We start from the raw sequence: 12363 nt of genomic DNA, 5'->3' as shown, positions 1-12363 counted from the left end.
TAGGACTAGCACAACCATAATAGCCCCCTTCAATATCTGTTCCCACTAGCTGGTAGTAGCAGGTATTTTGGTTACCACATTTCACAAATTCTGGCTGGCATCAGTACAGAATAAAGTTTAAGACTTGCTACTGTCAGCTATGATTGTAAATAGTTGCTTGCTCTGATTAATTGGCAACTAAAATAAATGCTCATGTTTAGTTCATAACCAGTGTTGTAAATTAAAACATTTGTAACTGAAAATCATTTATCTCTGGTTTTTAAACCAGATAGTATGTTCGTTATATTTCATTTAATGACTGCATTAATGTGTAAATGTTTTATTTAATGAATATATTAACATGAAGAATCCATATCTGACATTTTCATTTCATGTTAAATTGAGTGCTTCTATTTCTTACTACAGAAGAACATGAATGATTTTCCTTTTATTTTCTTTGAAACAGTATGCTAGTTTGCACTATTATGAGGATACAGATGTTTATTTAACAGCATCACATTTCCTGTTAACTTGCAATTCTTGAAACTCACAGTACAAGTGGAAGTATTGCTTCAAAGCAACAAGAAATCACTTCCTTTGACCCACTAGAAAGAACCATAATGCAATTAATAATTAAGCTTTTTGTAGAGAAAAGTAAATTGTTTGAAAGATAAACCTGAATTACATTTTCTTCCATTTACATCAGTTTTATGTTTCAATATGCTGAAGTCTGTATCTCCCAAGGGAATTCACTACCCCCCAAAAAATGATTTTGAATCTGATTTGTTGGTTCAGATAACAGCTCAATTTGACCTCAGCTAGTTCAGAAGCTCTAGCTGAATCTGAGTCAGGTCAAAAGCAAAATTCAGAAATTAGATATGGTACTCAGATATCCAACACTTTGGAAAGCCAGAGAAATTCTCTAGACTCAATCTGATCAAAATTAAACCTTTAGACTGGTCCCTGAAAAAAATGACTGTTAGCTCATCAAAATTTTGTTTATTCCAAAATAAGTACAATGTACAATTGTACACTGTAAAATAAGTACAACTGAAACAATGTTTTACAAAGGGGGGAGGGGGTTGAAATAGAATGAAATTAGTATACAGCCCAAGCTCTGAAAAAATGTACTTGGGGAAGGGGGCCAGGGGAGGCAAGTGACAAAATGTGCCTCATGTTGTGTTGCAAACTCTGCCCCTTAGGTACTTGTGAGTGATTCAGGTACAAAAAGCTGAAGCTTGCGTTATCGTGACATACATTTTGTCATTTTGGTCTCATTGTGATTAGGAACAGATGCTTATGGTTGTACTTGTAGCATTCTATCACATTACAGGGCTAGGCAGCATGAATTTGATTAATCCTTTTAATGGGAGATTGCTGGCAGCCTATAAAACAAATCTACTGACAATATGAAAGTGAACATATGGCTATTATTTAAATGAGCACCAAAAAGAAAAGTAAAAGTCCACATTAGTGACTCTAACTAATTTACACCCTGGTTTTAATGTTCAGAAAGGGAGCAGCAAAATAATACCTGGCTGCATTACTTTGAAAAATAATTATAATATCTTCAGAATATATTATCCAGTATTTAGTATCCCTAATTGGAAGATGAGGTTTTACATAGCTTAGTCCTCACATAATTTTATGTGAAATCACTACATGGGATATTAAAGTGACATTGATGGACACTTGGCACAAAAATAGATGCCCTTAACTTGGTGACTGAATCAGAACTAGTCTGTGCAGGAAAGACTGACTCTGTTTTAAGTGCATTTGAATTTTATGTCTGCTACAGCCAGAGGCTAAAGGCACAGTCATACATCTCCACCAATGTTTCATAGCTGAAGATAAGGATCATCCTGCATACATCTAACATGCCTATTATAAAACCAAGGTTTGTTACCTGAACAATTCTCCACTCCAGTTCCTTTGTATTAGAGCTTTGTGAATTGGGTCTAATCAAATTAATCAAACTATTCATTTATTTATTTTCTTAACATTTACATGCTGCTTATTCTTTCAGTTTTGAACCATAAATCAGTTTGAACATCTGAGTCAATTAAAACAGGAATCGGGTCAATTCAGTTCAAAAGTTTGACTTGATTTGGACAAAAGGATCATTGATACATGGGCAGAACCCTTTTTATTTTATTAAATAGGTCAACACAACAAATAATTGCTCAGGCCTACTTTGTAAAATGGTGGTTTCATGTTTTGTTTAGGTCTGAGAGTTTTAAAATATGTAAAATTAAAGGAGTCCAGAGTAATTGGGGCATCAAAAGTAGCAGAAGACCAACAGCAATCTTACCCAATCAGGTGGCCACTAGAAATGATGGGATTACAACTCTCCAAATTCCTAGCCCGCAAGTCCAATAAACATACTAGGTGGAGATTTTAACAGTTACAGTTTCCACATTTCTTGTGGCTACGGAATTGAGGTGAGGATGCTATGAGTGATGACCATTTAAACAATATAAGAAGCTGCCCACACTGAGTTAAATTATTCTGTTTAGCTTAATTCTTCAGGGTTTCAGATGGAAATATTTTTCTACTTGGAGGTACCACGATGTTCAACTGGTTTCTTCTGCATGTGAAACAAGTGTTGTGTCCCTAAACTACAGCTGTCTCCCAAATGACTTTAACCCACTTTGGGCTTCTCAGGTAATGTCCAACTTATTTTAAAAGATATCAAAATGACTTAGGAATTAAATAAAGGTGTCTGTTAAATTGCATGTTGTATACAATTATAATTATAATTGTGTATTGTGTGTTATTTTTCTTGTATTCATTTAATAAAAGTAAAAATATCTGGTAAATTGGATTCTTTTATGTACAATCTTTGCATAAAAGAATCCAATTAAACAAAAAACACTGGAGTGAGGGAAAAAAACCAGAAAATTACTGGCCTCTTGATTGAAACAACAAAGTAATATTATTACTATTGTTATTATAAGGATGCTCAGGGCAAGATGATTATTATCTAATGTACCAATGTTTTTTATTTTTTATATTCAAATTGATAATATTGAGTAAAAAGTTACTGAGGAAGAAATTAATCATTTGTTAAATACTATAACTCTTCCAGGGGTTACATACTGTATGTTCAGACTGTTTATTACCTACTCCTTTATCTCTTCAGCAAATTACAGACATCATTAAATCTATGGAAACAGGAATGATGGCTATTCTACTGAATTATTTAAGTGTTGATTTCTTTGCTTGAGTATTGTTGGAGATTTATGATGCTGTTTTGAATAAAGCTTTCCTGACTTCCTTCAAGGGAGCTTATATGATTTTGAAAGCTTGAAAATCTATTGCTTAACCTCTTTATTAAATGTTGATGCCAACATTTTTATAAACACCCTATGTCAATTACCCACAATATTACTTCAGATTGCCCAACCTACACAATCTGTTTTTATAAAAGGACAACAAACCTTAGATAACATTAGATCCTTAATTAATTAATTAATTAATGGAATTGGTAGAGGTGGCCTCATGGGATGCAGAAAAATTAAGCAAGTTTTGGCTAAATATGGATTTCCTTCCTTTACTAATTGGATTAGTAATCCTGTGGGCAGGTTTATTACAGCTAGGATTATTTCCTTATCCGTTAAATTGTCCCATGGAACTTGACAAGGATGCATTTTAATCTCCTATTATATTTGATATGGTGTTGGAATCATTGGCTTATCTGGCAATTGAAGGTCATTCCAGGAATAAAAATTGCTGGAACAGAATTATTATTATATACTGACAAATTATTATATTATATAGATTGAATTATCCATGGGGATTTGTAAAAACTGGGGTTTTACTTGGGGTTTGAACTCTTTTAAATATCTTTCTTCATTTGTAGATATAAATATCTCAAATTGTTTATCTCAGATCAACATTGGTTGGTGGCTAATGGGGGAATCAGCATATGGAGGAATATAAATGTTATAAAACTGAATATTGCTTTAAAGTTGATGTAATACATTTAGGTTACTTTAAGCAGATTGATAAGTATTTGAGAAACTTTATGGGAAGAACAAACCTCCAGATTTTAAAAAAATTCAGATTACAACTTTCATATCGTGATGGAGTTTAACTTTCCCTGTTTCAGCTTTACCATTAGGCATATATGATGACTTGGATCTCCCCATGGAATCCAAATGGTCAAAATAAAAAACCATTATGGACACAACTAGAAAGCTACTTCTCTGATATCAAGACAGGAGCTTGGTTTGTTTTTTAACCAAAATTCAGTTGTATTTCCAGCATTAAAAGCTGTAAGACATACCCAGAGGATTTTGGGGTGGAGGTATCATTTTGATTCTTATTCTCATGCTAAAATTATACTTTGGGACAATCCTAATTTAAAAATTGCATTTTTTTTTTCTTACCATTCATGGGCTAATATTTTAGATCAGATTATTGCTAACCAAGTTTTTAATTCATTTTCAGTATTGTAAGAGAATTTTATAGAACAAATTGTGGAATGGAAATATATCTAATTAATAGATTAGTGACTTGCAATATGCTTATTTCTGAACATCCTGTGGCAGATGGAAAAGGTAAAATCAAATGTCTTTGCAGAGATTATGATAACAGTTGTATTCTTTAGATCCTGTGCCTTCATTTTAGGCTCCTTTTAGTAATTACTTCTGGTAGTGAGTTTCCCCTGCAGTCACACAGATCTACACAAGAAGCTTCTAAGTTGCACATAAAAGCAAGAGCATCATCCATTGTAAGGAACTGGACATACTTTATTTCCCATTAAGGTTCTGAGTTAGTCACTTTTTTTTCCACTGGATGACTCAAGGTTCTAATTTTTTTTTTTTTCATGTTCCCAGTCTAGTCTACAGCTCTGGAAGATGGTGCTGTTCTGATTCTGCTTAGCTTCTGCTGCTGTGATTATTCAAAGTGAGCTAGGTGCTGCCACTAGGCTTTTCTTTCTAAGCTGAAAAGAATCCAAACATTGTAAACTTCCTCACTGGAGTATGGGTCCAGAGCCCCTGATCATTTTTGCCTTTCTCTGTACTTTCTCAAATTCCACCATGCCAGTTTTGAGGCATAATGATTAGTAAGGGAGCACAATATTCCAAGGGCTTTTGTGCACCATTGATTTTTATAAAGGCATCATGCTATTGACAGTTTTATTTTCCACCATCATCTTGATGACATCAAGTTTGTCTTTTTCACCCCAGCTGTGTACCAAGTCAGTATGTTCATAAACTTTTCCCCAGCAACCACAAGATTCCTTTTCTGATAAGTCACAGCTTTCTCAGGTTCCATTAAATCCTTGGAGAATCCCAGCGTTTTCATCTTTCTCTTGTAAGAACAATCCACTTTTTCTGCTACGTTTCTTGCTCTTTATCCAGTTTATTCCTGGATAAAGGTAGAATGACTACCAAATTGTCAAAGTCTTATGAAAATGGAAATAAAACTGCCTACATTATCAGGTAATTCCATCCATATGATTTTTGACAGTTTCAAAGAACATTAAAAACGTTTGAACCAGGACTTCTGTATTTACTCTTCTAAAGCAATACATAGCCTTCTATCATGGGTGTCCACAAGTGGGACAAGGGGGGCAAGCAACATCTGACATGTCATGATTTGAATTATCTATTGAAGCAAATGACGTAAAATGCATGGCTTGTGTCATTTGCAAGATGATGTAATGATATACATGATGTCACTGCAGCTTCTCCTGGATACCTATACCTTCTGTATATTGAAGAATTTATTTTTAAAATAAATAATACTTATACTTAAGTAATACTTAAGTTTAATTTAACTTGAACAGATATAATGCTTACCACCTAGTAATTTCTTGGATTAGTCTGGATCTCTTCTTAAATTAAATAAACAAAAATTTGCATAACATTGGAATTTTTCAGTTCTCTCATTTAGAAGCAATGTTAGGGATATGCCATGTTTTTATTATAATATCACTGATTTCACACTTGAGTCCCTTAAGAATTCTCAGATGAATACCATCTGGACCTGGTGATTTGTTTATTTTCAACTCATCAGCAAGATCTAGATCTCTTTCTCACCATTAAATTCCCTGCCTGAAAATGTCACTTCAAGAATAGTTATCTGCCTTCCACATTCTGCATTAAATTCAGATGAAGAAAATATTCAGACCATTGCTATCTCCATATTTTCCTTCAAAGCTTCTTCCATTTCTTTAACCCTGAAGAATCCAGTTGCTTGCCAGTTTCTTGGTTCTAAAGTATTTTTAAAAATGGACTATATTTTTAACATTGTTAATATTATTAATCATGTTTTACTAAAAACACTCTTTAAATCACATGTGAGCAAATAAATATAATATATGTATATATCCTTATTTATTCATGTTGAATTGAATATGTGATTTGGAACTGTAGAGGATAAAAGGTATGGGGAAGCCATAGGATTTTTTTTTTTTACCATTTTAAAAAATATTATTTGCTGTTATCTATAAAACATTGTGTCCTTCCCCCTCCCTTTTTTGGGGGGACAGATTTGCCTTTTCTGAAGAAAGCCTTCTGTTCTCTAAGAGGGTTCTTAATATTGCTCATTAACTGTATTAGTAATCTCTTGGATTTGGTGCATCTTTCCTGACCAGCAGAACATATTCTAACCAAGCTATTACTGTAGTGCTTTTGAGTAATATCCATGGTTATGGCTTGCTCAGCAGTGGTTGTTCAGTCATTTGCTGACAGACAGACAGCTTCTGACAATGGCTCATAGTAAATGAGTCCATGAACTTTCTCATACAGGTAGTCCTCAACTTACAACCACTTCTGGGACTGGAACTTCCATCATTAAGTGATGTGGTCATTAAGTGAGTTGTGTCTGATTTTACAACCTTTTTTGGCATGATTGTTAAGCGAATCACCTCAGTCATTAAGCAAATCACATGGTCATTAAGCAAATTCAGATTTCCCCATTGACTTTGCTTGTTGGAAGTCCCCTGTGAAGGTCACAAATGGCAATCATGTGACTCCAGGATGCTGCAACTGGCATAAATACATGCTGGTTGCCAAGCACCCAAATTTTGATCAGGTGACCACGGGGATGCTGTGATGGTCATAAGTGTGAGGACCGTGATTTTTTTCAGCACTATTGTAACTTCAAATTGTTGTTAAAAGAATGTTCATGAGTCAAGGACTACCTGTATTCAACAAGTGATCTAGCCCAGAATTCAGTTGTTCTTACTGGCAGTAGTTTTTCAACTTTTGCAGTTACCTGATATAGAATGAGGCACCAGAAATTAAGCGTGCAACATTTTGCAAGGACAATATATTTTCTACAGCAAAAATTCTTTTATGGTGAAAGGAAAGTGTACAGTTCTGCTGTTGTCCCCTGTACATGACCAGAATGGGACTTGAACCCATAGTCTTAATAATAGCACATGACCAACCTAATAATATCACATGGCCAACTTAATAAAAGCAATGGCCAACTATGCATTTCCTTATTATCAGGGTGCAGACCTTTGCTAGTATATGCAGAGACAGAGACAGAGACAGAAAGTTCAAGTGATCTCATTGTGTTGATAATATAGTACCACGCTGAATAACTTACAAGTTGCTAACATTTATGTCTAATATAATGGATAATGTAGACTCCCTCATTCTGCCTAACCAAAAGACCAAGCCTGCAATCCTTTGCCAAAATAGAGGAAGCATTACCGGAGGGTCCGCGGTGAGCTATGAAAAGCAAGGTTTATTCTTTTAATGGCTTCCTTGTGCCTTTCATTTTCTTCCTTTCAGTTTTGTTGGTGAATACATAGCAGAAAGCTTCTTCAAAGTTTCTTGTAAGCATTGCTGGCACATTTTGCAACAACTACTTCCTTAATAGACTCAGGAAACCATTTAGCTCTCCGAGAAATTTCCTCTTAGTCAAGAAAGAGTCAAAATGGGACCCTGTGAATTTAAGTAATTAACAGTATTTTTTAATCATCTTTCACTTTTTTAACAATAGGATCTTTACACAATATTCCCACTACCAAAACCAAACCAAAACAGAAATGAACCCACACTCTTTGCTTTCTTTTACAGAGCTAAGTCATCAGAGACTCTCCACTGTATTTTCACACAGCAAGGCAGGAACACACTAAGGGTTGTGTGCTGCCCCATTTAAACTAGAAGTAGGAAATATGGGAGGTTTGCTCTCAGTAGGCTCCACGCCCTATCTCACTTTTTAAAAATCTGGATAGTGGCAAGCTATCAATGTCTGAGAGAGGAGAGAGAGAGAACTGTCCCAGCATCAATTTTATTTACAAGACTATCCACATTCCTTTAAAAAAATTGGTGGATAAGATTCTACCCAATGTATTATGTACAAGTGCTTTGGGGGCAGTGGGGAAACAGCTGTTTTTGCTGGTCTTCTGGATGACATTTTTCTGTTTAAGGATTTCACTCACTAAACACCACTGATAACTGCCGCTGGAAGCAGCTATTAGAACCACTAGAAACTCCAGATTTCTTCATTTATGGGAATAAACAAAAAGGAGGAAACACTAGAAATGGAAATGCAAAGAAATATGAGACTAGATATTTATTTTTATCTCCACTCCTGCATAAGAATTAAAGTGGCCAACTGATTAAAAAAGCAATTTGGCCTGCTCTTTTGCCTCTAAGAGGAGGTTTATCTGAATGAATGAGCAGCTGAAGTTTTCCTTTACATGGGAACAAGTATTTTTATTGTGAGTGTGCACACTCTTCCTTAAGGCTTTCTTATACGCAGCAGAGGTAGCATGCTCTGCTTCTCAAAGTATTGAAGTGGAATCGATTTCTCCTGACTAGCAGGCTTATCTCAAAGAAAGTGGCTTCTGTACACACATGCTGAAGTTTTTATGGGCACTCAAGGCAAAGTGTCATGATAACTTGACTCTGTTGGTTGAAAATGGGCCCACTCCGCTTTGCAGTTTTGCTTCAAGGGAGTGTGTCACTCAAAGCTTCATAAAATAAAAGCACTGCTGAAACTCCAAGCTGTCCTAATTTTTATCTAACAGTGGTGGACCAAGCTGCAGCTAAAGGTATAGAAATTTGGATGGGTTTTAAAATCTGGATTTCCATTCTTTTTCAGATTTCAGGCTCTTTTTAAAAAATCTCTATACTACTGATGAAGAAATCTATCCATGTCAGTAAAGTCAAGGGCAGGTCACAGTCTGATAACAGTGTAGAAAAAGTGCTTCAGAGCTCACACAAGCATACATATACCTGGCTAAAGTACTGACTTCCATTCAAGGTAGGAAAAAAAAATGCTGTTCTTGTAGGAAATCCACTCATTAAAGTTAATACAACTCTTAAAGCAATGGCATCACTTTTTCAGGCTTGTGCAGATGTTGGGTTGAAAAAACATTGGCTGCTTTAATGAATGGCACAGAGGTACTATGTTCATGCTCTTGTGAATTGTGAAGCACTTCTTTGAAGTCATTTTTGAAACAAATACAACCCTAGTCAATATAAATATAATTATAATATAAATTAAACAAATTTCTCACCCAAGAATACCAATGAAGACTTGCTGGATCAAACCAATGTCTTGACTATTTTGGCCTCCCACAGTGGCTAGTCAAAGTCTTATTGACAAGCAGGATATAAGGCCAATATCTTTCCTTAACCATTTTGTTTCTTAAACTTCTGTTACCCATTCCAAGCCCTCGGGATGTGGTAGGACAGAAGGTAAAACAAGATAAGTTTCTGGAACCTACTGCTAATCTAATTCCATCAGAAACTAAATGGAGTGTTGCCAAAGACAATAAAAAAAGATTTCATTCTGCCTGTTCGGTCAACATTATCTTAGAAGTGATTTAGTGGTGATGTTTAGCTGTTTTGTATCCATCCTGCACTCTAAAAGAAATTCTTTGCTTGCCTTTCAGAGGCCAGAGATGACAGGCCCAGATTCAAGAGAATCACTGGAAATTACAGCTAGGTATTATCTTTGGAGGGATATTTCACTCTCTGAGCTGTTCCACAAGACTTTTGAGTGCCTGCTCTTCATTCTTAACCACAGTTCATGGCACAGAGAAATGCTGAGTTTATGACATACTTTTAAGTAAATATTAAAAACAAAATTGCATTATTTTCTGCTGTTTATGTAACCAGCAGAGACTATTTATAATGTGCTTGTCCTTAAATGAGAGCCCACATTCTTATTACTATGTAGCAGTAAAAAAATGAATGCTGGGGGAAGTAAGCAGGATCGAGAGTTTGGAGACTAGTGGAGATCTTCCAAAGCACCATAAAATCTGCATTTGAATATTACAATATTTAAATATAAAGCACTTATCTGGCCAGGAGTCCATTAAAAGGAAGACCTGTCACCAGTTGACTTGTATTGTTATTATTGCATATAGTATGGATTTGTACCACACACTCAGCCAAATCATTTAAAAACCCAACAGTTGCATTCACACAACATTCTAAGCTTATTTGGTTTTAATCTTGGTTAGGGTTTTTGTTTTGGTTGTCTTTGGCGGCCTCGTTACTTTATATTACAATTTGTTGCATGAACCTGGAAAAATGGGTTACTTCAGTTATTAGGTTAAGTGTTTTGGGCAAGCCTAGCCACAATGTCTGTGTCTGACACAATCAACAGACATTTTTAGGAAATTAGCATGGCAAACACAATGGCACTCAAAGATATCACATTGGGGAACCAGGTAATAAAGTCTACCATGATGGCAGGCAAAATGTTTCTGGTTGAGGTACAATTTCCTAGCGGGAAAGCTGTTTGAGGAATGGCTGCCTTCCAATGGTATGTGGAGCTAAAGCAAGATGTAGATGTGGCCACAGCCAGGAGTGGGCAGGAATACTCAATCTCTCTCTGAATGTCCTCTCTTGGGTATTTCCTTTTCTCTTTTTGTGATACCTCATTGTCTATTCTTCCCCTAATTCCTAGCCAGCTGTTAGGAAAGGGACAGATGGCTTTTGTCAAGTGTAAATTTATTGCTTGCAGGGGACTTTTGATATCAAGCTGGAGGTGACATCAAACTAAGGGACACATTGGTCCAAGAGTGATAGGTTGGCCACTCCTTCTCCACAGCAACCTGGCAATAGGAAAGACCTTTAACAGTGCCTTCTCTTGTTCCAGAAGATGCTATATCAGGAATATAGAAGAAGGGATCTATATATGTTCAGCACTGTAGATTATTTCTAATATGCCATTTTCATCCCTGGAACAGATGCCATTTAGTCTTAGTCAGATGAATGAGAACAGATGGATTTCTGTGCTATTTTCAGAACTTTTAAACTTAATGGGAGTTGATTTGGGCCTATTGTGATGTTTGGGGAAGAAAATCGTGACAAAAGAAAGTGAGGATCAGAACCTCATATGGAGTCATGAGTTTAGAAAAGAAAGAATTTGTGTCCTTGATTGGAGCCCTTAATATTTATGTACAGTATGTATGTATGTATGTATCTTATATGCAAAAGGCAAAAGAGGAAACTAGAAAAGAAAAAGAACATTAAAATGTGTAACTCGCATACCCTAACAAGGAAGACTATTTTCATGTATCTATCTCATGTCACGCAATTAAATAATTAATGCTTTAGTCAGTTTGCTTACCACTATGGAATATATATAAAAACTATTACATGGATCCAAATTTCAGAACAGTTTACCAGTTGAGACTCTTAGGAGTAAAATGCTAGTGGAAATATACAAAGGACTCTTTAACTATTAATCTGAGTTTGTGTTGCTTTTTCTTGTTATGTCACTTCAAGTAAGATTGAATCAAATTTTTTTTTAACCAAATCCAAACTGAAAGACATACTTTTCCTTTTATAGGCTACCTCTGCTGGACCAGATGATTGCAATGCAAACATTTACAAAGAAACTGCCAATGACATGAATCTGTGGATATATTTCTAGTTGGAAAGCTTTTTTTGTTTTTCACTTTGATTTGAAAACTAATGGATAAAAAATACGCATCACATTAAATACATCTTTGCATTTGTTGTGTCTGCTTTAAAAATGCAATAGCATCAACTGGGGTGAGCTGATCATTATAGGCTCCAAACTAAAGGAAAGAAAACATTTAACCTTTTCCTTTTGCATCTCAACCCTCAAATAGGACAATATCTATTTGAAGCTGACATTTGTTTATTTTGTTTGATTGCTTCGAGGATTGGGTATGGGTATGGTTATTAAATTATTTTTCTTACCCATTTCGAGAAGCAGAGTGCAACTTCTAGAAAGTTAACTTTTATTTACAAATCATTCATTCTTTGGTTATTTTTACTTTTTAAATATGTTCTCAAAAATTTTTCTTGGCTTGTAACAGTTTGAGAATATAGGAAGTGGATATAAGGAATGTTTGGAGGGAATAATTTGAGACTGAGTTGTTATACTTTCTCTTGCAGCTCTAAAAGTGTTTAATACTGCTGAATT

At 35.2% G+C, this 12363-nt stretch overlaps 1 long non-coding RNA gene across 1 annotated transcript; it reads left to right on the top strand.

Moving 5' to 3' along the window:
* Window positions 1-2503: 2503 nt before the first annotated feature.
* On the top strand, window positions 2504-11890 carry LOC148213556 (uncharacterized). The gene is made up of 3 exons (XR_015794390.1): window positions 2504-2643; window positions 9851-9903; window positions 11761-11890. It is a non-coding gene; the product is annotated as an uncharacterized LOC148213556 (long non-coding RNA).
* Window positions 11891-12363: the final 473 nt, after the last annotated feature.

This window comes from Python bivittatus, unplaced genomic scaffold (genome assembly GCF_059951505.1).
Source record: "Python bivittatus isolate LINGU-HERP-01145 unplaced genomic scaffold, Pbiv_v1 ctg000980_np1212, whole genome shotgun sequence".
Classification (NCBI taxonomy): Eukaryota; Metazoa; Chordata; class Lepidosauria; order Squamata; family Pythonidae; genus Python; species Python bivittatus.
The sequence above is the reverse complement of the archived record's forward strand: the minus strand, read 5'-3'. Positions and strand labels throughout refer to the sequence as shown.